This window comes from Pagrus pagrus, assembly GCF_965226575.1.
Source record: "Pagrus pagrus genome assembly, chromosome: 22".
NCBI lineage: Eukaryota > Metazoa > Chordata > Actinopteri > Spariformes > Sparidae > Pagrus > Pagrus pagrus.
Window position 1 is genome coordinate 20305254 of NC_140204.1, and position 24751 is coordinate 20330004.

Here is a 24751-nt window from a genome sequence, read left to right on the forward strand (position 1 = left end):
TGGAAGCGGCTGACTGACATCTGTAGGCTATTTATAGCAACACTGACATTTTTCATCAAGGACACATGTTATGTGTTCTGTGACGATTTAATCGTCTGTCCGTCAACATTTGGGTTGGACCATGCTGTTAAATTTACATTCTGCTTTTGGAGAGTGAAAGCTAGCAAGTTAGACTGACCAGCTATCATTCTGAAAGTGCAAGCTAGTTAGCATAGCTCGTTAACGTTGATGTTGATTCCTACTAGACTTCACACAGTCATGTTACTGTAGCCTCTATCAACACAATGCTAAGCCATTCTCCTACTTGGTTAGTTTTAGGTAACACAACTATTTGGTTAGTTTTGGTAACACAACTATTTGGTTAGTTTAGGTAACAAAACTACTTGGTTTTAGGTAACAAAACTACTTGGTTTGGTTTTAGGTAACAAAACTACTTGGTTAGGTTTAGGCAACAAAACTACTTGGTTAGGTAGAGGCAACAAAACTACTTGGTTAGGTTTAGGTAACAAAACTAGGTTAGGTTTAGGTAACAAAACTACTTGGTTATTTTTAGGTAACAAAACTACTTGGTTATTTTTAGGTAACAAAACTACTTGGTTAGGTTTAGGTAACAAAACTACTTGGTTATTTTTAGGTAACAAAACTACTTGGTTAGTTTAAGGTAACAAAACTACTTGGTTAGGTTTAGACACACACAGGAATCACCAAGGTTCTATTGATTTATTTGGTGAAAATGAATTTAGCAGTTTCTTCTTTCAGGAGCTCAAAGTTGATCCACTCAAACAAACTTCCCAAAGTTGCTCCTGATTTCAAGGCACCATGATTCATAATGACTTGCAGGACTCTAGTACATTGGCATTTAAGACTGGGCATTTAAAGATTTGACATTATCCCAATGGACTCTGGCCTTTTTTTGTGATGAATTTCTGCATCTCCATCTCTTTTTTTTTTTTTTTTTAATCATGGCGATGAGTCCGCAGGGATGCTAGCGCTCAGTCTCTGCCAGTCATAGGAACTCCAGGTTTTACTTATCCTCAGTTAACTTGGCGTAGCTAGGTACTCTGAAAGGTCATTGAGACTGAGTTCATCCCAGCCTAATAAACACAGACAAATGGTCCCATTCAATTTCCCTAAGGCTGACATTTATGAGCAGCACGCAGATTGATGGGTGGGAAAAATGAATCGTTGCCTCCCGTCTTGTTTCATCATTTCATTTTGGAGTCTTGGAGGTTCCAAATGTAAGTCCCTGATGAGAGGGTCAACAGCACAGAGGACCTCAGCTGTCACATCTGTCTTGATGATGGGTAATAAGGGATGAAATAAAGACCACCTTACTATAGCAATCTTTCTCAAAATATTCATTTCACTTCCAGGCTAATCATCACATCATTGCATCTTAATTGTATTCTGTCTCTTAGCAGACTGCAGAGTGTTTTGACAAGAGGATGAATTGGTCGTATAGGTATATCGTCGAAGTGCTGTTGTTGAGAACAGCTCTTGTGTAGTCCCCCCTGTCCCTGTAGCAGCGGCGGCGCCAGTCACTTTACTTCGGTGAGCCTTGATTGGTCAATAGACGGCTCAGAGCATAAAAGAGCTTTCCCTCAGGCATCCTCCAGAGGTGTCCTTGAAGAGCAGAGAGCTAGTGAAGTGTGTGTGTGTGTGTGTGTGTGTGTGTGTAGGGGGGGTAGATTGGATGTGAATGTGAAATTTAAATCAAATATAAACAGTGCAAAAGTAAAATGCCTGCTTTCCCTTCAGGTGCCACATCACTCACATTTTAAAATCCAATGTTAAGGAGGCCAAAAGTCACAGCCACAGATCTTTGATAATATTCATGAACCCTAGATTTAGAAACCAACATCGAATTACTGAGAAAATAACTCAACACCCAATTTCAGGCTGATGGAGGTCCCTTATCTCCGTGGGCTAAGTCATTTCTCAGTGGTAAAATTCGAGACCTAAACTACCAACGATTAAAAGTTACCCCGTGGTGCTATAATGGTCATTGTGACACTATTTCAAATGGCTTTTTACATGGTTCAACTGGCAGATGAAGATCTTTTAGGGGAATATTGTCATTTTCACATAAATCCAAGGGAAAATTACCAAATTTTCCTTGACTGTTATCCATTTGACCACCTGAATTCAGTCAATTTCACCGCTTATGCTAAGAAGCAGAGAAATCGGAGTAGGATTTTAATGTGCTTGTCTGGGGAGGTATATACTCTGGGGATTTACTGTTGCACTTTCACACAGTTGGGTGACTTTCGAGGAGACAGATCTCAAAGAATTGTCAAAATTGATGCAGCAAATGCCAAAACCCCAAGTATGGGACAAGATTCAAGAATGCCGATTCCCTACACTTCCCATAATGCAAGTGGAAAATGTGGCTTTTCAGGGGTCATTTTGTTTGACCGAGCTCTCCGAGAGCCGCAGAAGACATGACACTATTTTCACAAGCTGAGTAGCACTCCACACGACTCGTAGTGTCATTCGGCTTTGAGAATTCTGGTTAACTGCGAAATGGAGAGAGATTTACCTGGCGGTGATGGGCTCAATCAGTATTTTGTAGTAGTAAAAAAAATGCTTATTAACACAAACTGCACCAGTTTCCACTTGGATTGTGTTAACCGTCTCTAAACAAACAGATGCATCATCAGAATATTTTAAGACATCACATAAAATTCCCACATAGATGCTTTAACGTACTGAGCTGTGATTTAAAGATTTATGGTTGATGGACATTTCAGCGTACAGGGATATTATTTACAATCAAAAAATAAAACAAAGTCATTTTCACTGACACAGATATAAACACACATGCATGCATATAGAGTGGAAGGCATCATGTGAGGGGACGTGAGACTGTATAATAAGATACCAGCCTCCTGAATGAAGAGAACCTCCACTATTGAAAGTAGTCCTTTTGTGCCTGCCTCTCTCTCTTCTCCCTGAGACGTTGACCGGCCTCGGGGAGCTCTGAGCTGTGTTCGTCTTGCCTCTATTTCTGTCTCCTCTCTGTGGTGATGAACAGCGACACTCTCTGTGCGCGCGTGTCCCTGATATGTGCATTTGTATCGCCAAGGAAACAGCCCTCAACATTTAATAGGGTTTCTCTATTTTGTGCGTATTGATTGTCTCACAGAGAGACAGATTACACATTGGTATTGCACTCACACCTTTTTTAGATCTGCAAGTGTGTGCACTTGCGTGTGTGTGTGTGTGTTGCCGATCCCTGGCGGCCTGTCCCACAGTAACCTAAGTGATTAATGAGCGGCAAAAGGGGCGCTGACAGTCCGAACTCTCGTCCCACCCTCTACCTCCGTTTGGGAATTGTGGGTAATTCCTACCACTTCCTGGTTTAAGAGCCCTCCTGGGTGGGGTTGAATGAAAATGGAAGAACACAGACTTTCAAGGATTTAAGGATATAAAAACGGCAAAATAAAGTAAAAGCTCACTTCATTCATTGTAGAGGCATTTCTATAACCTGGCTGGGAGACAAGAGCCTGATATACAACCGTACAGCTTATCAGGACCAGAAATAAAGTCTGTTACTGAAATAAAATGGTTTTATCAGCCTTAATATTCATTCACAACAGCTGGGTTGTGCTGATCTGGGAGAAAATGTGATAAATTGCTACTTTTCTGGAGAGTTGACATGCACTGATGGTTTGGAATGAGACAGAAGTGTTTCCTGACAAGCTGATGCACATAAACCTGTGATTATGCCAGCATGACTTACCCTTAAGTACCCTTATGTTTAGCAAGTATGATTTTTACCTTGCTGGCCACCTTAGTTCAGGATGCAAATATATTCTAATTAGCACTAACTACAAAGTTGACATCAGTTGAGGTTGATGGGAATGTCATTAGTATCTGCTGTCACCAAAGGTTTTACGCCTACAATTCATCGTGGGGGGTAACATTAAAGGGGCAATTTGTAAGATATAGGCCAGAACTTTAGTTTAAAACTGAGATGAACTAACGTTATCAACAGAATGTGAAGAAACAACAGTGTTGATGTTATGTCAATAAAGTCTATGTACTGTGTAACAGAGATGTCTGCTGAAGTTAGCATGCTTTCCAGCTAACGTCGGCCTGTCCTGTCTCATAACACCACCTTGTGCTGCAAGGGGCCATAGCTTCCAGAGTTTCAGCTGGGAGATGCATGCGAGCAATGAGTTTGCCACATTTTACAAGCTCTCATAGCTTCCAGGCAGTCGGCTAATAGGGCTAACTAGCTCCACGGCTAACTGAACTAATTAGCTAATGGCAGCTAGCTTCAGTCAAGGACAGCTTGTTTTGGAACTACCTTTTGAATTCTGGCAATATTTTACAAACCGTTAATGTCTGTTCCAAATATCCTACGGCAATCTATCTGGTAGTTGTTGAGACATTTCACTCGCAACCAAAAAACTGAGCCTGCTAGTGGTGTTATGAAAAGTGAGAGGGTCACCAAAGCCGTTGGGACCCGCTGTCAAGACACCATGAATGTCTGCTTCAAACTTTGTTGAAATCCATCCAGTATGTTGCATAGGCTGAAAAGTCAGTAGATCAACACATATATTCATGCTCTGGGCACCATAGATGTCTGTACAACATGTCATAGCAATCTATCCAATAGTTATTGAAATATTTCCCAGAAAATTTAAAATAAGAGTGAAGTCAGTGGGTCACGGCAGTCAAGTCAGTAGGACTCATCCTGTGGGGACCATGGATCCATTCAATAGCTAGTTGTTTCAGTCGCTGTTAAGCGATTGGCAGACCAAACCCTGCATCCACTACTAGCCACCGCTAGCTGATTAAATGCACATTTTAAAAAAATCACTCTCTGCTTCTAATTTTGAGTTTTGAGGAGGTAACATAAACCAGCTGCATCCATCGCATCGAACACCTGCACCCATTGTTTTCTATGAAGTCTGAGTACCTCCATGTTGTGTTTTCCTCCTCTTTCTGTACTGTATGTGGGTGCTGCTGGTGTCAGCTGATGCATATCAAATGATCCACGATGCTGTTGTTTTGCACTTAATGCAGCATTTCATCCCAGCGACTTTAACGGCTGCTTTCAAGCACTTTGCCCTCGTTATTGTTGTTACCTGATATCATCAGTCTCAATGTATTCATCGTCACCATTCGTCCTCGTCTTTCTCTCCCTCCTCTTCTATTCATGTCGTTGTTCATTTCACTTTCTATCTGTAAAGAATCTGAGGTGATGCCACCTTTTACCCCCACCTTCTCCTCCATCCCTTCAGCTTACCTTACCAGCAACACCTTCAGATCACAAGAGCCATTTTAGCCAGTTAGGTCAAAGGATTATCTGCCGGCAGCGTACATCTAATCTAAACACTCCATTGGTTGAATTTAAATTGAGTATTTAGAGGGAACCATAATGTTTTATAATAAGGTGCTTGCCTTTTATTTGCATGAGAAATCATGTCTCATGCAGGTGTGTTGACACACGTATAAGCTCTAACAATACAGAGCCATGCACTCTCTCTCTCCAGTCTCTCACACACACACACACACACACACACACACACACACACACACACACTAGGTCTCCAGTGTCCTGACTTAATGTGAAAGGCATTTGTTCACGCTTCACATACTGAACAGACAGTTCATTTGGACCCTGGTTGTTCTGTGGTGGAAAATTATTTGCACATGTGAGGAGAGCCTTTCTCGTCATTTATCTTGTCCATCCTCGTTCATCCTGCTTAAAAAGACACTCCAAAACCCAGACTGTAAATCACCAGACTTGTTTGCTTGGTTCTCCCCTGTCTCTTTTTTTAATGCGACTCCTGCACTGTCTTTAAATGACATAGTACAGTACCACCGCAGCAGGCTTGCCATCCGGCATGGCCATCAGGACACATCTAAGCACAGTTGAGTGTCTTTCTGTCACATCGGGTGGCCCCTTGCTTCCTCTCATGGATGATTGATGCCTGCCATCCATTATGTCACCGTGAAGATTTGAAAGATTTATCGCCGTGATGGTATGTCAAGCCAGTATTGGATTATACACATATTCCAGTTAAAGGAATACTTTAAAACTTTGGTTTGGAATATCAAAACATGGTCTCAATAGAGACTAAACCCTCCTGCTTGTCACCAGTACAGTTAGCTTTTGTTGCACCTTGATCACTGAATTGCTATGGATTAAACACATAATTAGTTTGGTCAACATTATTTTAACTGTGTTGCATTTACATTGCAGCTCTTGCACTGTTAGCTACATCAGTTTGAACATACGCTAGGATGCTCACAAGAAAGAAGCCGGTCAAAGCATATTAAAATGATCTGTTTAAAGGCGAGAGAATGTATACAAACTCCATACACATATATATTCATTCTCTGTTAATGTGTTTCCATATTTTATGCTCGGAAGGATATTAATGTTAGAAAATGAGGCATTTAAGTGAAGCTAATTTGCTAAGCCAGTTTTCTGGGCAAGCTAGCGACTATGGCCTTGTTGCTGAGTGCATGGAAGGTGCTACAAAGGGCTGCTAATGTTTGAAATCATTTCATGTGGCATTTGTTATTAAATAAGCTTTGTATTAGATATTATTTGCAAACATATGAACGTTGTACGTAGGCTACGTGGGGATGTCTTAGTGTTGGCGTCGCTTGTCTAAATGTAGTACAGTCACAACAATAGAGAGCCGCTGCACCTTTGTTTTTTATGTAAGACTATTCAGGTGCTGTTTGCAGTTGTAAAAGTGGCTCTATGTAGCAATTTGTAGCAATTTACATGTATTAATCTCTTTCATTGGCCATATGTGAGTGGATTGCAACATAATAATAATAAATGAGCCGTTTACTGAAGGTGACTATGTGATGTGATTTCGGGCTCAGAATGTCTTTGTCGCCTTCCACTACTGTTGTTGTAGGTACTGTCTCTGTGGACTAACGTCAACACATTTAACGTGGAAAAGTCACAGCGACCCGGTCAGCCCTCCCTACCAAGTCTTTGGTGAACTTCCCCGAACAGCATCCCTCTCTGGGAATGCGAGCCAGACAGGGTCCGCTATTTACCGATGGTGATTATGTGATGTAACTTGGAGCAAAAAACATCGACCCAACATTTCCACGATGCATGTTGGGTCAAGCACAACACAATATAACAACATCCGTATGTTTATAAAAAGTTTGCTGATACATTTGTAGATTTACAGGTGGAAACCAGGTGGAAACTTGCTAAACCTGCTAAATAAAACGAAGCCCAACTTTATGATGAGTACCATCATGCCTCTTTTGGTTTCGTAATGCCTTGGTGCCTTGTTCAGTGTGATAGAACAAAGGTGTTGTAGAGGCCAGCCTTTGTTCTGGTGCTGTTACAGAATCTCTCTCTGAAAAGGCTTTAAGTATCACTGGAGGATTTAAGTGTTTTGTGATGGTCTAGGTAGTCTTTTTTGAAGCTTGAAAATTCAAGTATGAGTGAACACTATTTTAGCCCTTTACAACGGTCTGATATAAACATACACAGGTATAAAATGTCTACTTCGAACCACAGTCTCCGCTTCCATATCAGTGACACCTAATCAGGCTGCGTGGCGCAGCAGAATGCTGATAGCCCTGACTGTAAAGCAGGATATGCATATATCTGTGTCTGATCTGTTGGCAGGGTTGACACAGACAATAGCAAGCTAATCGCCTGAAACATAACAGTACTGTGGATGATCGAGCTTATCCGTCGATAAGATCTACATCCAAAGCCCTCTCTCTTAGCGTGGCCTCAGTGTTGGCACAGGACTGCTCTTCGCCACTTGGCGGTAGGTAGCGTTTTGTCGCTATGACGCCATGCTTTCCTCGCTAACGAGACCTTGGGAAAGTACGTGGAGCAGCATGCTACTGTAGTGTTACTGTCTAATTAAGTGTTTAGTGATGCCAGGTGAATGCAGGCTGCCCGGCAGCTAAATAAAAGCATCGGCATGTGTTTGTCTTACAGGTTGTTGCGAGGCTGCTGGCAGCGTGGCTGAGAGAGAGTTTTTTCCTGTTGTGCTCAGTGTGTATGAAGAAGGTGTGTGTGTGTGTGTGTGTGTGTGTGTGTGTGTGTGTGTGTGTGTGTGTGTGTGTGTGTGTGTGTGTGTGTGTGTGTGTGTGTGTGTGTGTGTGTGTGTGTGTGTGTGTGTGTGTGTGTGTGTGTGTGTGTGTGTGTGTGTGTGTGTGTGTGTGTGTGTGTGTGTGTGTGTGTGGTCTATCATTAACCAACTACCTTCTTTTCTTCTCTGCTTTCTGGCCCTTCCTCTCAGCGAAGCAAGGTGGAAAGACAAAATTACTCATTATAAGCATGTGTGTGGCTGTGGCCCTTCATCTGCTGCAACATCCCAGACGTTCCCCCAAACTTTCCCTCCTTTTGTCACGCTGTTAAAACGTCCCCCAGCATGCGTTCATTGTTTTTCCAGTTTCGTCCTTGTCAACAGTTCCCCGTCGCTTCACGCAGTCCTCGTCGTCCTCGGCAGTTCGGCCGCCACGGTTGAAAGTTCCTGCTCATGTTGCCCTGGCAACCTACACTGGAATCCTGTTGGGGTCTTCCAGTGGTTTGGTTCCTGATCTGAATTCAGAGCAGCCCCTCTCCTCGCTCTGCTCCCAGGTCCTGCATATTTCATGTATAGCTCCGGCATAAATATATGCTAGTCATATTTAAATTGTCAGGTGAAATCCTTTTATCTCCAAAGTCAAATTTTTCAGGAATGGAGGAAATGAAAGTAGATTTTGACGTTCATGCATTTCTTGTATAATTTGGAGATTTCTATTATTGATCCGGTGACCTTCCTTGGTGTGCCACAGTCAGGCCAGTAGCTCTCTTTGATCAACAACCAGGACATGGTAGGTTAGAAAATTCTCAGAAGTTCCCTGACGTTTGAAACTTATATTCATGGTCCAAAGAACACACTTGGTGACATGTCGATCATTCCTCTTGCACCATTATCAGGCCATTATTAGAATTAATGTAAATATTCACCGGAGGATAATCATTCATTCATTCGTCCCTTAAACAACTCCATGAGTGTTTTTTTTTTTTTTGTATCAGAATATCTGATACAAATTATAATATATGTAAAGTGTGTGGATCCAGGAGACGACTGAGCAGGACGAGGCATCGCCAAGTGGTGCCCGAGCCACACGACCTCCTGTCCACTGTGGTGACCTGGAAGAGGGCAGGCCACACAGGATTATTAGTAATAGACAGAGAGATAAGAGTGAAGACGCATCAACATTTACAGAAATACAGATATAAGGAGGTAGTGAAACAGAGGAGAGCGATGATCCAGCGGAGCTCAGGATGTGACAATCCAGATCTGACAGTATGTGAGGCAGCAGGAGCCAGGAGAGGTAGATGTTCCCAAGGGCCCGTGGTCTATCAGAAGGAGCCTGAATGAAAAGGGAGGAGGAAGAGGAGGAAGAGGAAGCTGTATGCAACATGTTGTCTTGTTAACACCAAAGTTTCTTTCACTGAAGATAAAACTAACTCAGATTGCAAGTAATACATTTCCACCTGCCATTAACGATATGTAGATATATACAGGATTGCTCTGTAAAAGCTTTGTATGTGTTATGTGTGTGTGAGGGGGTGGTGTGAGATGTACGTGTGCCTGCCTGCTTGCAGCTACTATAGGAGCAGTGGGAGAGATCTCCCTATAGAGCCCCTCAGAGAGCTGTGAAATGTGGCCCAGCAGGGCTTCTCCAGTATTTCACCTTCACAGCAACACATTTCGAGATTGGATCTTCTTCTCTCGGCGCTAAGCCGCCCCAACTTTCTATCAACCCCCTCCTCCATCCGAACCTCGCCGCTCGCCGGGGACGCGCGTATTTTCAGCTTCCGTCTTAAGCCATTTGCACAACAACAGCATGACGCCTTCCACTAGAGTCGTGCGCCAGAGCAGAAATAGATCCAGATATAGAACTGATTGTCTGCATGTCCTTGGTACAAGTACAACAATTAACAGTCCTATACGTACAAAGTGGTTGCATAACAGTTTATTTATATATTCACAATATTATACATATTTGCTTATTTCATTTACAATATCAATGACATACAAATCTCAGCCATTTTAAAATATTTGCTGTGTTAACTGATATGTGATTGTGTTACACTGATGTTACTGTATACTACAGTTATTAGATGGAATTGTGTAATAAACCATAGAGTATTTGATGAATTATTCCATTAAAGGTGCAGAATAGGCCATGTGTCAAATTCATGCTCCAAACAAATAGGGGACAGCATATCACCAAAGCAACCGCTAACTGCTGCTAGCTGTAGCTATCACTAGTTGGCTCAATTGAATCTACCTATACACTGACACTGCCCGGATTGGGAGTTCAGAGCACTGGGGGAGTGTTAGTGTTGTTTACTATCGGACCATTGTTTGCCTCAAGTGCCTCGGGGCTAGCTGATTAGCATGCTAACTTCAGTAGATATCACTGCAATACAATAGATGTCTCTGATAGATGGTCAAAACTGTTATACTTCCACATTCTGGTAATAATTTTATCAACAGAATGATTGACATTCATTTTTTGAATAATTAAACTAAACTTACATATTGCACCTTTAAGAGACCCTGTTCTGTTTCAGCTTGTGTTTAAACGTTTTCATCTTCACTTCTTCAACTGATAATATGAAATAATTAAATTTCCAACACCTCTACAAAAAACCTTGTAGCTTTTTAATGCACACGTTCTGTGACGTCACCAGTTAATTAGCTGTTGGTTAAATGGATTCTGAATAGACTTTCCTTCTTCACAGATAGAAAAGACTGTTTTTCAAATGTTGTTGAGTGAAAGCAGTGATTTGACATGAAACCATAGTCCAAACCATAGAGAAGGTCTCTAGCAGCCGTGAAGGTTTTGCTTTAGTAAACCATCTTTTTGACTATTTAGAGAAACCTGTTTTTTTTTTTTGTTTTTTTTTTAAAGCTGCAGTTGTCCTATGTTCCCAGTTGGCTAAAGTTTGTATTGGAGCACAAACCCAGACTTTAACTAAACCCTGTCTGCAGTTCAAAGGCAACTCTGCCACCCAAGTTCTACCGGGAATGATGTGCTCGGTCGCTGTGCCAACCTCACACACACCTACACACACCTACTGTACACGCACCTACACACACCTACGCACACAAGGCGACTCGAAAGCAGTAAAACGGGAATTAGCATGTGTTGACGGACGTGAAGCTTGCCAGTAATAATTCTTCTGCCTGGAAGAAAAAAAAAAAAAAGGGCTGTACGTTTGTGAGTCATGTTGATAGCAATTAGAGCACCGGGAGTATCGGGGGACGGGTGGTGGCGGTGGTGAATGTGTGGGAGGAAAGAAAAGGAAAGAAGGGAAAAAGAAGGAAAAAGCAATAACTCTGCACTGAGGCACCTTTCATCTAAACTCTGCATGTTCCTTGGGTGGTTTTTAACAAACGTGCTGTCAAAAACAGCGCTTGTTTTACATGAAATGACGAGGCCGTGCGCTGTGATCTGACGCTGGCAACAATGTAAAATACACTACCGGGCTCCCAGACTGTTTGCCACCACCGCCTCTCTCTCTCTCTCTCTCCCCATCTCTCTCCGTCTCTCGCCCTCTCTATCTGGTTTACTTTTGCTTGATTGAAAGGAGACGTGTGCCTGTGAGCCAGAATAAAGATGCAAAGCAGCGACAAATTGAATTATTGTTTGGAGTGCAGCTTGTCACAACAGTGGCGTCAGGTGATTTCAGTCTTCTGCAGCGTAAAGGAAGAGACGGGGCGGCTTTTCAAAGACGAGGTGACAGGCAGCCGCCGAGATGCTAAAAATAGACTTAAATGGAAACCAAAGTGGTGATTATGTGTTTTTTTTAAAATGAAAGTCGGTAATTTGTATGTGAGGTGTTCAGGTATGGATTCATGCACCAGGATTTCTTTTGAATAAGTCTAAAGATAGAAAGCGCTTAAGGGCGTGCAGCAGACAGGAAGATGAGATGAGATCAAATTAGTAAAACTTTCTGTACGGGAGAAAAAGAACTTGTGGGTTATTGAAAAATGAAATGCAAATTAGCGGTAAAAAGAATGAACTGAGGGGAACGGAACAGATAAATCAAGATTATGACAGCAGTTTAAGTGAGGCTGTAAGTACAATTATTAATTTGGACGTTACAGAATCTGAGAAGAAGAGTCAGAAATGTGCAAAAAAAAGAGCCAAATTATTGCAAAAGAGCAGCACAAAGACGAAGATAAGATGCAATGAAGGATGTTGGAAAGTAATGCTGCCGTTCATCATTATCTGCCTCGGCTCCGCTAGATAAACCAAATACAGAAGCTTCAAAAGAGCAGAGGTGTAGAGCGGGTGTGTCGGAAAAGAAGCATCGTCGGGTTTAAGTCCAGGGGCTGTCACCTGCTGTCACTCCCTCTCTATCGCAGAAGCAGCGGATAAATATGCGAGTACATGTGACACAAATTAATTCCAGTCAGCCAGCTGACATGGATTGGATTATTCTGAGCGCTAAAATATGTAGAGAGTTGATGTTTGTTGTCCTGGTTCTTAGCTCGTCACTCCCTGCAAGGACAGACAAATCTCTAGGATTGGGGAGTGATGATAATTATGTAGGGAGAATGTAGACTGGGTGAGGAAATGCTACGTGGCAGTAAGCATATTAACAAAGTGTGAGCAGAGGTTTTTGTTTTTTTTAAATTTGTTGCAGTTTAAAGGTTACGCCATGTGCGAGTAACAGCAGAGTTGACTTAAGCGCCTAGAGTACTGTAGCTCAGACGTTTCACAAGAAGAGTCTGCGACCATCGCAGCAGCTCTGTGAGGCCATACTTGGACACAGCAGTGCTTTGACTAAATGCGAAAGACAAGCATGCTAAGTGCTCACAATCTTGGTAGTTAGATTTATTGGTGGTAGCGCTCTCCCTATTAATAACCTGATTGGTTGAAGTAAGCAGACGATAAACGGTGACAGGCAGATGGTCAGAAGTATGTTTTTGAAAGCGCCTGCCCTCTTCCAAACAGTTTTCAAGGATAATTTTTCCAGATGGTTCAGTGCAACAAACCATTTAGCATATAGTTTTGCATTGTTTTGGTCATAAACCAAAGTATTGGGCATACTGAAACAATAACCTGATGATCACACTAGATGAAAATCAACTTGTTGGGATTCATCTTCTGGGCACCATAGATAACTGTATCAAAGCAATCAATCCAGTACTCCATCTGATTCTTTTACTAATGTATGTATATTAAAACTGATTATTATGTATATTATTATTATTATTATTATGTTTTATAACTGACATTAATGAGTCAATTTGGTGATGTGGCTCTTTTCTTCTGATATCTCGTGATTGTCCAGCACTAGAATAAGCCTACACACACACACACACACACACACACACACACACACTCATGCTTTATAGTCTCCCTCCAGTCTCACCTCATTGTTCATTCCCATGCGTCTTCTCAAGTGCTGTCATTGGTGGTCATACTTCAGTGAAGTAATTCCACCAAAGCATCCCGCTTGCGACAGAACTGCTCTGGGAAAAGCCATTTGATCCCTCAGCCTCCTCTGTGGCTGAGCCAGCTGGTTTGTTATTGCAATTGGAACTTTTTTTTATTTTTGGTCGTTGTTTTTTTTTTCTTTCTTTTTCTTCCCGACCGAGAAGGAGGGAGAGGGAGGTGTAGAGAGGTGGAGGAATGAAGGAGCGTCGAAGCCTCTTTGGAATAACGCGTGTAAACACAGACAGTGCATCACTCAAGTAATGAGATTCTCCACTCTGCTTAAATGGAAAGCCCCTCAGCACCTGAGGAGGACAAACAAACTCCCATCCCAGCGCTCTCTTTCAGGAGCAACACACACATAATACATGTGCGTGCACATACATTCACACTCACCTTATTCCCAGTTTCTTTCTTTCTTTCTTTCTTCCCTCCCTTCCTTCCTTCCCTCCTCTCCCAGTCTCCCCTCTGTGAGTTCGGACAGGCTGTTTGTATGCAAATATGTCGTTTTGGAAGACCCCCATGCTCAACACACACACACTGACTCACAAATAGAGAAAACCCCGAGGTTCAGAGCTGGCGTGCTGAGGCGAACAACACTCCAGCGGGGCAATAGAGGCCGGCAGAGGAAAGCCTGTTTGCCCTTTTTTCAAAATTTATTGTGTGCATTCAACAACAGGACCAACCGGTTCTCTCCCCTCTTTCTGTGGTTAATCCTCTTTTTCATTATCATCCTTTTCTTTTCATTTGCCTCTGGAAAACAGCTTAACGCCCAATGCTGCGCAAAACACTAGCCCATTTCCGGAGCGTGGTGTTTTTTTTTCTTCCTTTCTTTCACTGGGAGCGATCTGTAAAGCTGCTTCTGCTTGTTGTTTTGTGGGATGATTGCGGGTCATCGTTGTTGGACACGACTTTGTCTCTGTATGTCAAGGTCTTATGTGATGTAATGCACGGAAACTTATAGCTCTTCAGTGCGAGTCGAAAAGAAGTTAAATTTAGTCAGGCCAATAAAAAAAAAAGATGTCTGACGGCAAATGTAATCCCATGATATGATGGAGGCGAGGATTTGATTTCCAAAACAGATTCAGCCTCGCTAGCTAGAGGAATGATCGGACTTATTTGTGCACTCGTCTTACAAGACAGCTGGCATGAATATCAAACAATTTTGATAATGAATAGGACGTCCGAGAAGTCAGGGCGTGGGAGGGCAATTGCACGCAGTCACAGCACTCCCGTAATGACAGAACAAGACAAAAGTTTAGAGGGGATGTCTCTTAAAAAATGAGGAGAAACTTTTCTACCTCAGAGAACCATCCCTGCAGCAAACTAAATTCTCAGCAATATTCAACAATTACTCATTAGCAATGCATTAACGGCAGCATGAATAAGCTCCTGGGTGAATTCTAATGAAATAAAGTTAACCTTGAACAAAACCAGAACAGAAAATCAGATTTTTTTTCCCCATTTTTAAACTTTGCAAATTGGCTCAGAGTTTGCAAGTTTTTGTTTGAGGGGTGAAAACAATAAAAAGGGCATCAGCTGGACGCGGTGGGGCGCCAGCACGCAGACAGTTGAGGGCAAGTCACCACGTTTTGCCCACAAGAAGGGCAATTCATCACGTTTCAGCTACCACGGGGACATCCAAAAGGGCACTTGCACTGTGTTTCTTCGAACATGTTGATTTGCATGGTCTTCAGTTAAGCGCAGTAGCTGTTAAGATTTGACTCGCAGCACTGTTAAGCACAAACGTTTATTCATGAATGATGAAGAAGACAATGAAAAAAATACTAAGTTGACAGTGTTTTTAGACTTTTGTCTATTAAATTATACAGTAGACTGGTCGTTGAAATGTGCCTTGATGGACCAGTGGTTGAATTGAATCCCGACAGTCTGGGCTCGTGTCAGATGAGACTAGCTGGTCCCCCTTAAATGTCAGTGCACCTAAAGTGACGGGATCACTTACTACAATAGGTTATGGGAGGGCTGATGTTGTCATGGCGGCCATGTGTCGGTGAAAGAGAGCACTTGTCAATCATCTCCCTTACTGCCTACTTGAAATGATGCATGTCCACAGACCACAATGAGTGAAGCACCTTTTGTGTGCAGGATTTGTGCGTCTGAAGTTGTTTTGACACAACACTGGCGAGGCCTGTATCTTTAACAGAGGATCTAAATTATGTAGCGATCCTGATGCTCCCAAAGAAAGCCATTACTGAGCCGTAGATTTCAGCAGTATGCCTTCCTCTGAGCCAAACGGAGCAGCTCTTTGAATGACATCATCTGTAAGATATTTGGTTAATGTCAGACCTGACCTTGTTTCTCTACCCACAGGCCTGCGCTCTGCAAAGTATAGCTTAGTCTGAGCAACACCCCGACACAACACAACTGATGAAAACTGCATCCTTGATGATAAAACATGACACTGTGTCCCTCGTCGTGCGTATGTGTGTGTTGCTGTGTCATCGTGTCCGTCCCTGTTAGTCCCATTCCAGTGGCCCATGGAAAGAGGACATTCTTCTCTGCAGTGCTACAGCCTTGTTAAACCCGTTCCCCCTGCTTCCTCCCCTGTTAAACCTCATCTTTCTCACAGCCTCCTTTCTCTATCCATTCCTTTTTTCTCCAGCTCTCCAGCCAGTGAAAGACAGTCAGTCACTTGCCATTCAGAAGCAAAAGAACACAATGTCTGATTGGTGAAAATCAAAACTACTCCGTGAGGCTTGTTTTGACTGTTTGCATATTTCATCTCCGCATCAGTTTGGTGGCTCAGCTGGGGTTTTGATTGTCCAGCGGAAAAAGATAAAGTGAACTTTTTTCCCCCCTTCTTTCTTCCTTTTTTCCCCCCATAAATCCTTTTTACTGGAAACCGGCCTCCAACATGGCTGCCACTTGCCAAGAAGCTGCCCTTATTTCCCAGTCAGCTGCCGCCACTGGCCCAACACTCAGCATGTTTTGACACATTGGGTGGGGAGTATGTGTGTTGTAGAAAAGGGGTGTTATGGTCCTGGCTTGTGTCTCTCTCCACATCCGTCACAATGGCTGCCAAAATCCCCATGACCTCATTCTCATTAGCACTGCTTCAACTACAAAGAGCCGGGCTGTGGCTCATTGGCGAGGAGCAACGGTCCTGAATGCAAGACGCCTGCTGCATTTTTAAAAAGGGTTGGAGGTTTTTGGTCGCTGCGGAAAGCGGGCACAAAGTCTGCTCATGTGTAAACATGGCGGATAATTATGCGAGCGGGTCTGTCGTCTTAGCGTGAGCTGCAGGACTCCTCTAAGGTCTCCAGAATTAATTACACTCAGCAGTGGACGCTCTCACCAAATTTAAGAAGGTGGTGCACCTCGGAGGAATGCAGCCACGCGGAATGTTTTTAACACCGATTTCCTATTCTAATTAATAAGTTGTAGCTGGAGGCTGACAGCAGGGGTGTTGAGTCAGTGTTTGCACACAAACAACTTAATAGGTGGATAAGTCTGTTTAATGCTTTCTATTTTGCCTTTCATTTTATTTTGGTTAGCAAACTGTGAAGAGTGATACAAAGAAATCAAACCTTCTACCTTTCAGATACTGCTTCAGAGTGTTGAGTTATTGGTGTTATCCCTGTTGTTCAACTGTTAAGCCCTTTGGAATGACTAAATTAGGGCTAAAGTCTTCTTACAGAATGTGTTTCTAACCTTAGGAGACAGTCGAGATAAAAAAGAACATCATCAGGCCTGCTGCCGGCGAGAGAAAAGATAAAATGGCAAAATCAAGGATGATGAAAAGGTTTCCTTCTCCAAAATCTTCCACCCGGAGAGGGGATTATCTCTCTGGAAATATCTCCATCTTCAAGGCTCCTCACTTTCTATCTTTTTCTTTGTGGGGGGAATCTCGACATTTCCTGCTGGTCTCATCTGATTTTACGCTCCGCCATGAGACGCCTCACCTGGGGCCGAAATCCATCTTGATGGAAGGTGGAGGCAGACCCCTGCTCGAACTGAACTTCCTCCTGTGACCCCGCCATATGCCAAGTCTGCGTTGTTAAACACAACAGTATCGTCTAATTCAGGCCATCACCGCTGGGAATAGTGAAAACGAGGGGAGGGAAAACAAGCAAAGCACTGTGGGGAGTTTTGGCGGGAACGACCTTATTATACGGGTGACGCTTGCTGTGTGAAATGCCGATTGGCTTCAATTAGCCCGTTGGCACCTGCACAACATGTGCGTCCCAATGGTGCCACATCCATTACTGCCATGACGTTTCCTTATCTCTCTGGCAGACTGGTTTAGCTTGAGATGGATAATAGGATTGGGTAATGTTATTTATGCTGAAAGAGGCTAACACCTGCGTTAAATCCATATTACTGTGTGATAATGAGGGGTGTGAAAACACCTGTATTTTGGAAGTTGAATTTTACTCTATGAAAATGGAGCTAGTGAAACATCTGTATCTTAGGACTGTAATATACTGTATGACAATGGGGGTTGTGGAAGCATCTGTATTTTTGGATTGAAATTAGTGTATAATAATGGTGTTAGGAAAACATCTGTATTTAAGGATTGGAATATAATTGTATGTAAATGGGGGTTGTGAAAACACCTGTATTTTGGAAGTTGAATATTACTATGATAACGAGGGTTGGGAAAACATCCGTATTTTAGGACTGGAATATACTGTATGACAATAGGGGTTGTGAAAACATCTGTTTTTCATGAATGGAATATTACTATATGATAGTGGTGGTTGGGAAACATCTGTATTTTAGGACTGTAATATACTCTATGATAATAGGGTTAGTACAACATCTGTATTTTGGAAGTTGAATATTACTATATGATAGTGGTGGTTGGGAAACACCTGTATTTTAGGACTGTAATATACTCTATGATAATAGGGTTAGTACAACATCTGTATTTTAGGAATGGAATATTACTTTATGATAGTGGTGGTTGGGAAACATCTGTATTTTAGGCATGGAATATTACTGTATGTTAATGGAGTTAGTAAAACATCTGTATTTTATGACTAATATTACTTTGACAGTGGGGGTTGTGAAAACAGCTGTTTTTTATGAGTGGAATATTACTGTATGATAATGGTGGTTGGGAAACATCTGTATTTTGGGATTGGAATATTACTGTATGATAATAGCGTTAGGTAAACATCTGTATTTTAGGATTGGAATATTACTGTATGATAATGGGGGTTAGGAAAACATCTATTTTCTGACTAGAATGTCACTGTATGTTAGCGAAGGTTTGGAAAACATCTGTATGTAGTGGACTATGGAAGGTAGAGGGCAGTGAAAATGCACTTGGATGGCCTCTCTGTCCTCACCAGCTGCTCAGAAAGAGTTAATTGTCAGACGTGTACAATAGTATTGATATGCAGATGAATTTCCCCCACGCCACAGGGAAGGGTAGAACAAATAAGTCAGGGCTGTTCCGCTCCACTGTGGACTGAAAATACTCACACATTAACTATTTTTTCCCACCACCGCTCCGCCTCACATGCCTGTATTTTGCTCTGCTCGGGCCCCATTGTAAAAGACGGCCTCTGCTTGCTTTTTCAATTTGAGACACAATTCGCTGGGCGAGATAGAGCCCCGTGTCAGGGTACAAATCATCCCAGTGTGTCGGAGAAATTGAATTTCCCATGAATGCGTGATTGGCTGTGATGTGGCCTCCAGCATGCGCGGCAGCTAATCCTCCGAGGTGGTTTTGCTGCTGCTGGTGGTGGTGGGGTGGGTGAGCACAAGACGGTGATGCCGGGTCGCGGCAGCTGCACAGGCAAGTGTGCATGCCATCGCACTCAACACACACGCGGGGGGACACACCTATGTGATGACACGCTTATGTGAAACGGAACCCCAGAGAGTCACAATCACACACTCGCAGCAGGTCGCCGGCAGCTGCCTGTTTGTGTGTGACTTCAGAGCATGCTGCGCGCACATGTCGGCGCGATTACAACCTGCTGCGCGTGTGTGTGTCGTGTTTATCAGTATTCCTGTCTGGTTGAATGTTTGCCGCCCCGTTTGCTGTTGCCCTCTCTCCACCGTCACATTTAGAGACCACTCGTGGGCCCCTGTAGTGTAACACCACAAACTTCAGTATCACGCCTGTCATCAGCCCTTATGCTAAGAGCCTCTTGAATTCAGCCTCTTCTGTCTTTCACACAAAGGAAGCCATCATTTCCTTTGTGGTCCATGCTTCGCTGCAGCGGGCTGATATAATTTTCCCATGTATTTCAGGAAACAGTAATGAGGGTATATCCAGGCGAGCTAATGCCTACTGGGCTCGTCTCCCATGTCAGACAATGGCTGGCGGATGAGTCACTCAAACACAAGTGCATATGATTGCACACCTCACAGACACACACCTATTTTGGCAGACACTGAAACAAATGAGCACACACACACACATTTTAGTTTGGAACCTCACCTGTACAGTCGGGCTCCAGGGACCTCTCTTCAGACAAGCAGCTGTTATTACAAATGTTAAACTTCAATATTAAGGTGCTTTCAGACAGCAACAGGTTACAACCTTGGCCTTTATTTTGCTGCTGCTGATGTCATGAATGTGCACAGTCATCTATCTCACCTCCCCAGCTGACAATGGTTAAACTTTTTCTTCTTGCGACTGAAAACTGCACCAAGGACAGCAATGCAGACATGAGCATCAGATGTATAATTCCCAGAAGAGGGTCTCTTCTACAGACTGCACAAATACTTTTACATCATCATATAGATTATATTTAGGTGGTCAGTTTGTGAGTCAAATCTCAGCCACATAATCATCACATGAGCATGGATAACCATAATATCACCCAGTCAAATCAAAGGCAATATCAGTAATCGGCACACATCAACTCCTTCCCTGACCCTGAGCACATGATCCAGACCTTTGACTGTAAACACAAGAGGGCTTAAAGTCCCCATCAGCTGTACTTTATGTAGAACGTATGTATTCCTATACGTAATTTATGTAATTGAAATACATAAATTCACTTTTTAGGGAGATTACTTTTTTTACCGTGAAGATCACTTTCTCAGTCACTTTGATTGAAACCTCTGGGGTTTAGCTTGCCGTTAAAAGTCACTGCTTTGAAGCTAATGTCCGATTCTCTGATAACTGGATTTGGCCGCCTTCATGGTTATCAAACTCCTGACACAGTCACACCACAGTTTGATTTCTTCATTGGTGCCCCAGCTCCCAAGCACTTATATAAGTGACACCTATGGATGCTGTAGCTAATTTTAGTTCTATATGAGAGCTGCTTAAAACCTGTTTTGGAGCAACGTAAGCTCAAAAGTGATTTTCTATTAGGCTCTGATGATTTATGAAGAAGACCTGAAAGGGTAGGGGTTCACCCAGTGTGGACCAAGTCAAAAATCACCTTCCCTTTACTCTGATCACTTGCTTGTTTCTTCCAGTTAAAAACATATTTTGAAGCTTCTTCCTCAGCGGTTAAAACTGATGTCCAGTCATTGCCAGATTTATTATATATGAAGATAACGGCTCTCCATGTAGCTTCAATTTCAACCACAGCAGCTTCTAATGCCAGTCGTCATGCTGGAGGAGTAAACTGACCGTTTGCCTGTGGCACAGCTGTTTACCAAGTATTACTTGATGGATTGGAATATCAAATCAAAATGAAGGGCGGTGATTTCCCCTTGATAAGAAATTCAGGAATGTAAATCTATCAAGTGTAGCCCCATGAATCTTTTATCATATGTAGATGTGAACCAATTTTTGTGCCTTTCCAGTTGAATATACATCATGCTTTTGTGTAGTAGTGCTTATTTTATGCTTTATGAATATATATATATGTACAACCATATAGTTTTTTTTTTTATCTCTTCCTCTCTGTGTCATTTCAGGCCACTTTTAAATGCTAAGGGGTTTCCCCCTCACTTCTATCATGTGCAGTGAACCTCCGCCAGGGAGAAACTCAATATATTTCCACAGGGAGGCCAGTTAAGGAAGTTCGAAAAACTTAGTGTCACTGTGTTTGTGTGTTCACCGCTCGGGGGTAATTGAGCTTGATTGGCTGAGTGGACGGTCAGAGGAAACTATCCAGAGCCTGGGAACTCAGCGTCTGGATGTAGCCACCAAAAAACCAATACTACACTGAAAATGAACTCGCCTTCGCAAAAACCCACATAATATCCTATAATTATTGTTCCACAAACATTTGAAAACATTAGCAGCAGGAAAAACTCCAAACAGAACATTCCGTATCATTTTGGATTTTGCAAAGCCAGTTTATATAACTTCCCATTAGCTGTAAATTTACACTATCATCCTTATAGATTTCTCACCTCCATCCTGCTATCTCCATCTTTCGGCTTTGTACCTTGTACCCCGCTGGACAATGGCAGGTAACCTGGCACGTCTGGGAGACCAGAAGAAAGGACAAAAACAGAGAGAAGCAGAATAGCGTACACTGAAAGAGGGAGTAAGAGACCCGTAGGAGATTTTGGCGATGCCCAAACATAGAAGAAGAGGCGGCTGTTAATCTGATAATGGCCCCTGGGCAGAATGACTCTTCCTGGGCTGCATTGTGGCTTCACACACAGTCATCTATCAGGCCTGGACTCTCCTGTAATTACATATTCTTCATGTGGATACAAGTGGGGAGAGCAGAGAGGGCCGGTCAGCACATCGAGGCGTGGGATGATTGGAAAAGAAGAATCAAAAGAGGGATTTTTTTTTTTTCTCCTCTGAAGGCATTGAGATATGAGAGAGAGGGAGGATAGGGAGGGAGACAGAAAAGGCGAGAGACAGAGGGTGAGGCAGGTACAGTAGGTAACCTGCCTGTTGTGTCCGCACTGAGATAAGACAGGACAGGGTTTCAGAGGCGGCTTTCAGATGGCCTGTTTCTTTTTGTTGTCGGCCTGGATGCATACAGTTTCTCATGCGTCCTTCCCTCTGTCGGCAGCCCTGCGGGTGAACTTGAGAGTTAAGGCGAGTTTTATTTTCCGCAATTCGATCGCCTCATTGTCAGCTGATATGCTGTGTACTGTAGGTAACACCTGTAGCTGCAAGGTAGCTCTTTGTGAGATATCACAAGCACAGAGCACTTCTCTTGTCACAATACCAAAATTTTGACTTTGATATCAAAATCAAGTCAAGTGTCCCGATGCTCGATGGTAGGATACTTAAAACTGAAACAATCCTGATACCTAATAGAACAGCCAATGAGACACTTGGACATACAGCATACTGTTGTAAAACCATGAGACCCACAGACTGCAGGCCACCAGCTCCTGACTTGGGTACCTTGCTAGTACTCCCACCGAATGGATATTCAGGCTTTATCATTATACATTTCATGCTTTCGATCACTTAAACAGGAGACAAATTTGACCTTCAACAAGTACAGAACTTGGGAAATCCTAATAACAAATCATTTTTAACAGAAACAGTAACCTAATATCAGTATATTGGCAACACCACAACACCATAATGAACTTAATGAACTCCCGTTCTCAGTTATTTTTCTCCAGTTTAGTTCGTTTGCCTCTCTTTAGTGGCTCTACTTGATATTTTTGATTTTAAAAATGTGTGTAACAACGTGAAAACAAGGTAACAACGTAAAAAACGGGAACCAACAGGGATTTATCTCCTGAATCTGCAGCTTCAACCTGCTTTGCAGAGCTTTATGGTCTTTTTCAGTTCATTATTTAGCAGTGCTGTCCATAAATTTACTGCGCTGGTTCATTGTCAGTGCTCTACGGTGTTGTTTTTTTGCCGCAGCAGGCGGCTGTTTTCAGAGAAATGGCTCTAAAACTCTCGCTGTACACTACCTGCTCAGCACCAAACAGCAGACAGAAACAGTCGGAGACCAGCTGGTGAACAGGGTGGAGCATTTAGCATTTCTTAATGTTTCGGTGTTACCCTGCACACCTGTCTTATCAAGATGTTTATCGGTTGTTGACCAAAGTGCTTAAAAACAGTGTCAAAAGAAAATAAGGTCTACACAAGAGACAATAAAAGATAAAGTCCCTGAGCAATGTAAAAACTAGCAAAAGTCTGCTGTCACACACACACACACACACACACACACACACACACACACACACACACACACACACACACACACACACACACACACACACACACAGTACATGGACTGTGCCATACATGCTATGGGTCCCATGACCAGTACATGCTGGTTTCCAGGCCAGGCAGGGAGGAAGTAATCTAATCGAATTGTGCTCAGCTGCTGTGACCCTCATGTGCTCTGGCCTTCTCTCTTCTGTTTGTGCCTTCCATGTGAACCCTCTCAATCCAGCAGCACTGGTCCGCTTTCCAGCTCTACTTTAGAGCCGTAGCCTTTTTCCCAGCGTGAGCTCTTGTGTAGAGCTTTGTGTGTTGACCCTTTAAATGGGTGCACATCCTGGAGAAGACTGAATCCCCTTTGTGAACTCGTCCGCGGGGGTCAGATTCAGCCAGACAGGCCGCAGAACCAAACACAGAGGAGATAGATTGTTGTATGTGGGCTGTTTTCTAGAAGTGCCCACCTCAGAGGAGGATGTGACCCTGGAGGTGGAGGGGTGATGGAATACCAATCACGAGCTTTCTGTTGACAGAAGCAAAGCCCCCGGAAGTCATTGTCAGATGGAGGAAGTTTAAATCAGGTAATTATGTACTGAGATGGTAAAGATAGCGTTGTTTCTGGCATTCACTGCTATTCTCTACATGCACGTCAAGCAATTTACTCTCAGCTTGCTTTGTTCTGGATTGAAAAAAGTTATTTACAGAGGGACAAAAGAATTGCATGAATCTCCCATTAGCTGAGCAGCTGTGGAGGTTTATGTGATGTCACGTCGAAGGATTTGTGAGTCACGCTGGAGAGCAGGATGTGAATCTGCGAAGACTGACTGTCCTCACCTCATCCAGGTGTGTTGGCTGAATCATCCCAACTGAAGAAACAAGCAAAATGATGACTTTTCTCACTTTCTAAAAAACTTAAACTACACTCTGCAGACCTTTACAGCCCACTCTTTTCAGTGTCAGCGGAACATTGTGACTCTCACCACTATTGTGAACCTTTCGACCGGTTGTCTTGATGTAGATCAAAGCCACCTGGAGCCCTCGGTGCTCCGGTGCGTCACTGCCCGGACCGCGCTGAAAAGCAGCTGTTGTTGGCGCGCAGCTTTGTGCGAAGAAGAGAGGAAGTAAAAGGATCAGTCTTGACCTTTGGTGGAGCCTGCTCTGGCTCTCTCACAATGCCTTAGAAACTTAACACTGTCTGTGACATTTACTGTCGGTGGTGGAGTGTAGCCACTGTATTGCAAAGAATAGGAA

The 24751-nt window shown here is 43.0% G+C and overlaps 1 protein-coding gene across 9 annotated transcripts in view; it reads left to right on the forward strand.

Annotated features, from left to right (window-relative positions):
* The window catches only part of sorcs2 (sortilin-related VPS10 domain containing receptor 2), a 340016-nt gene that overhangs the window by 11519 nt on the left and 303746 nt on the right, over window positions 1-24751 (forward strand). The window lies entirely within an intron of this gene.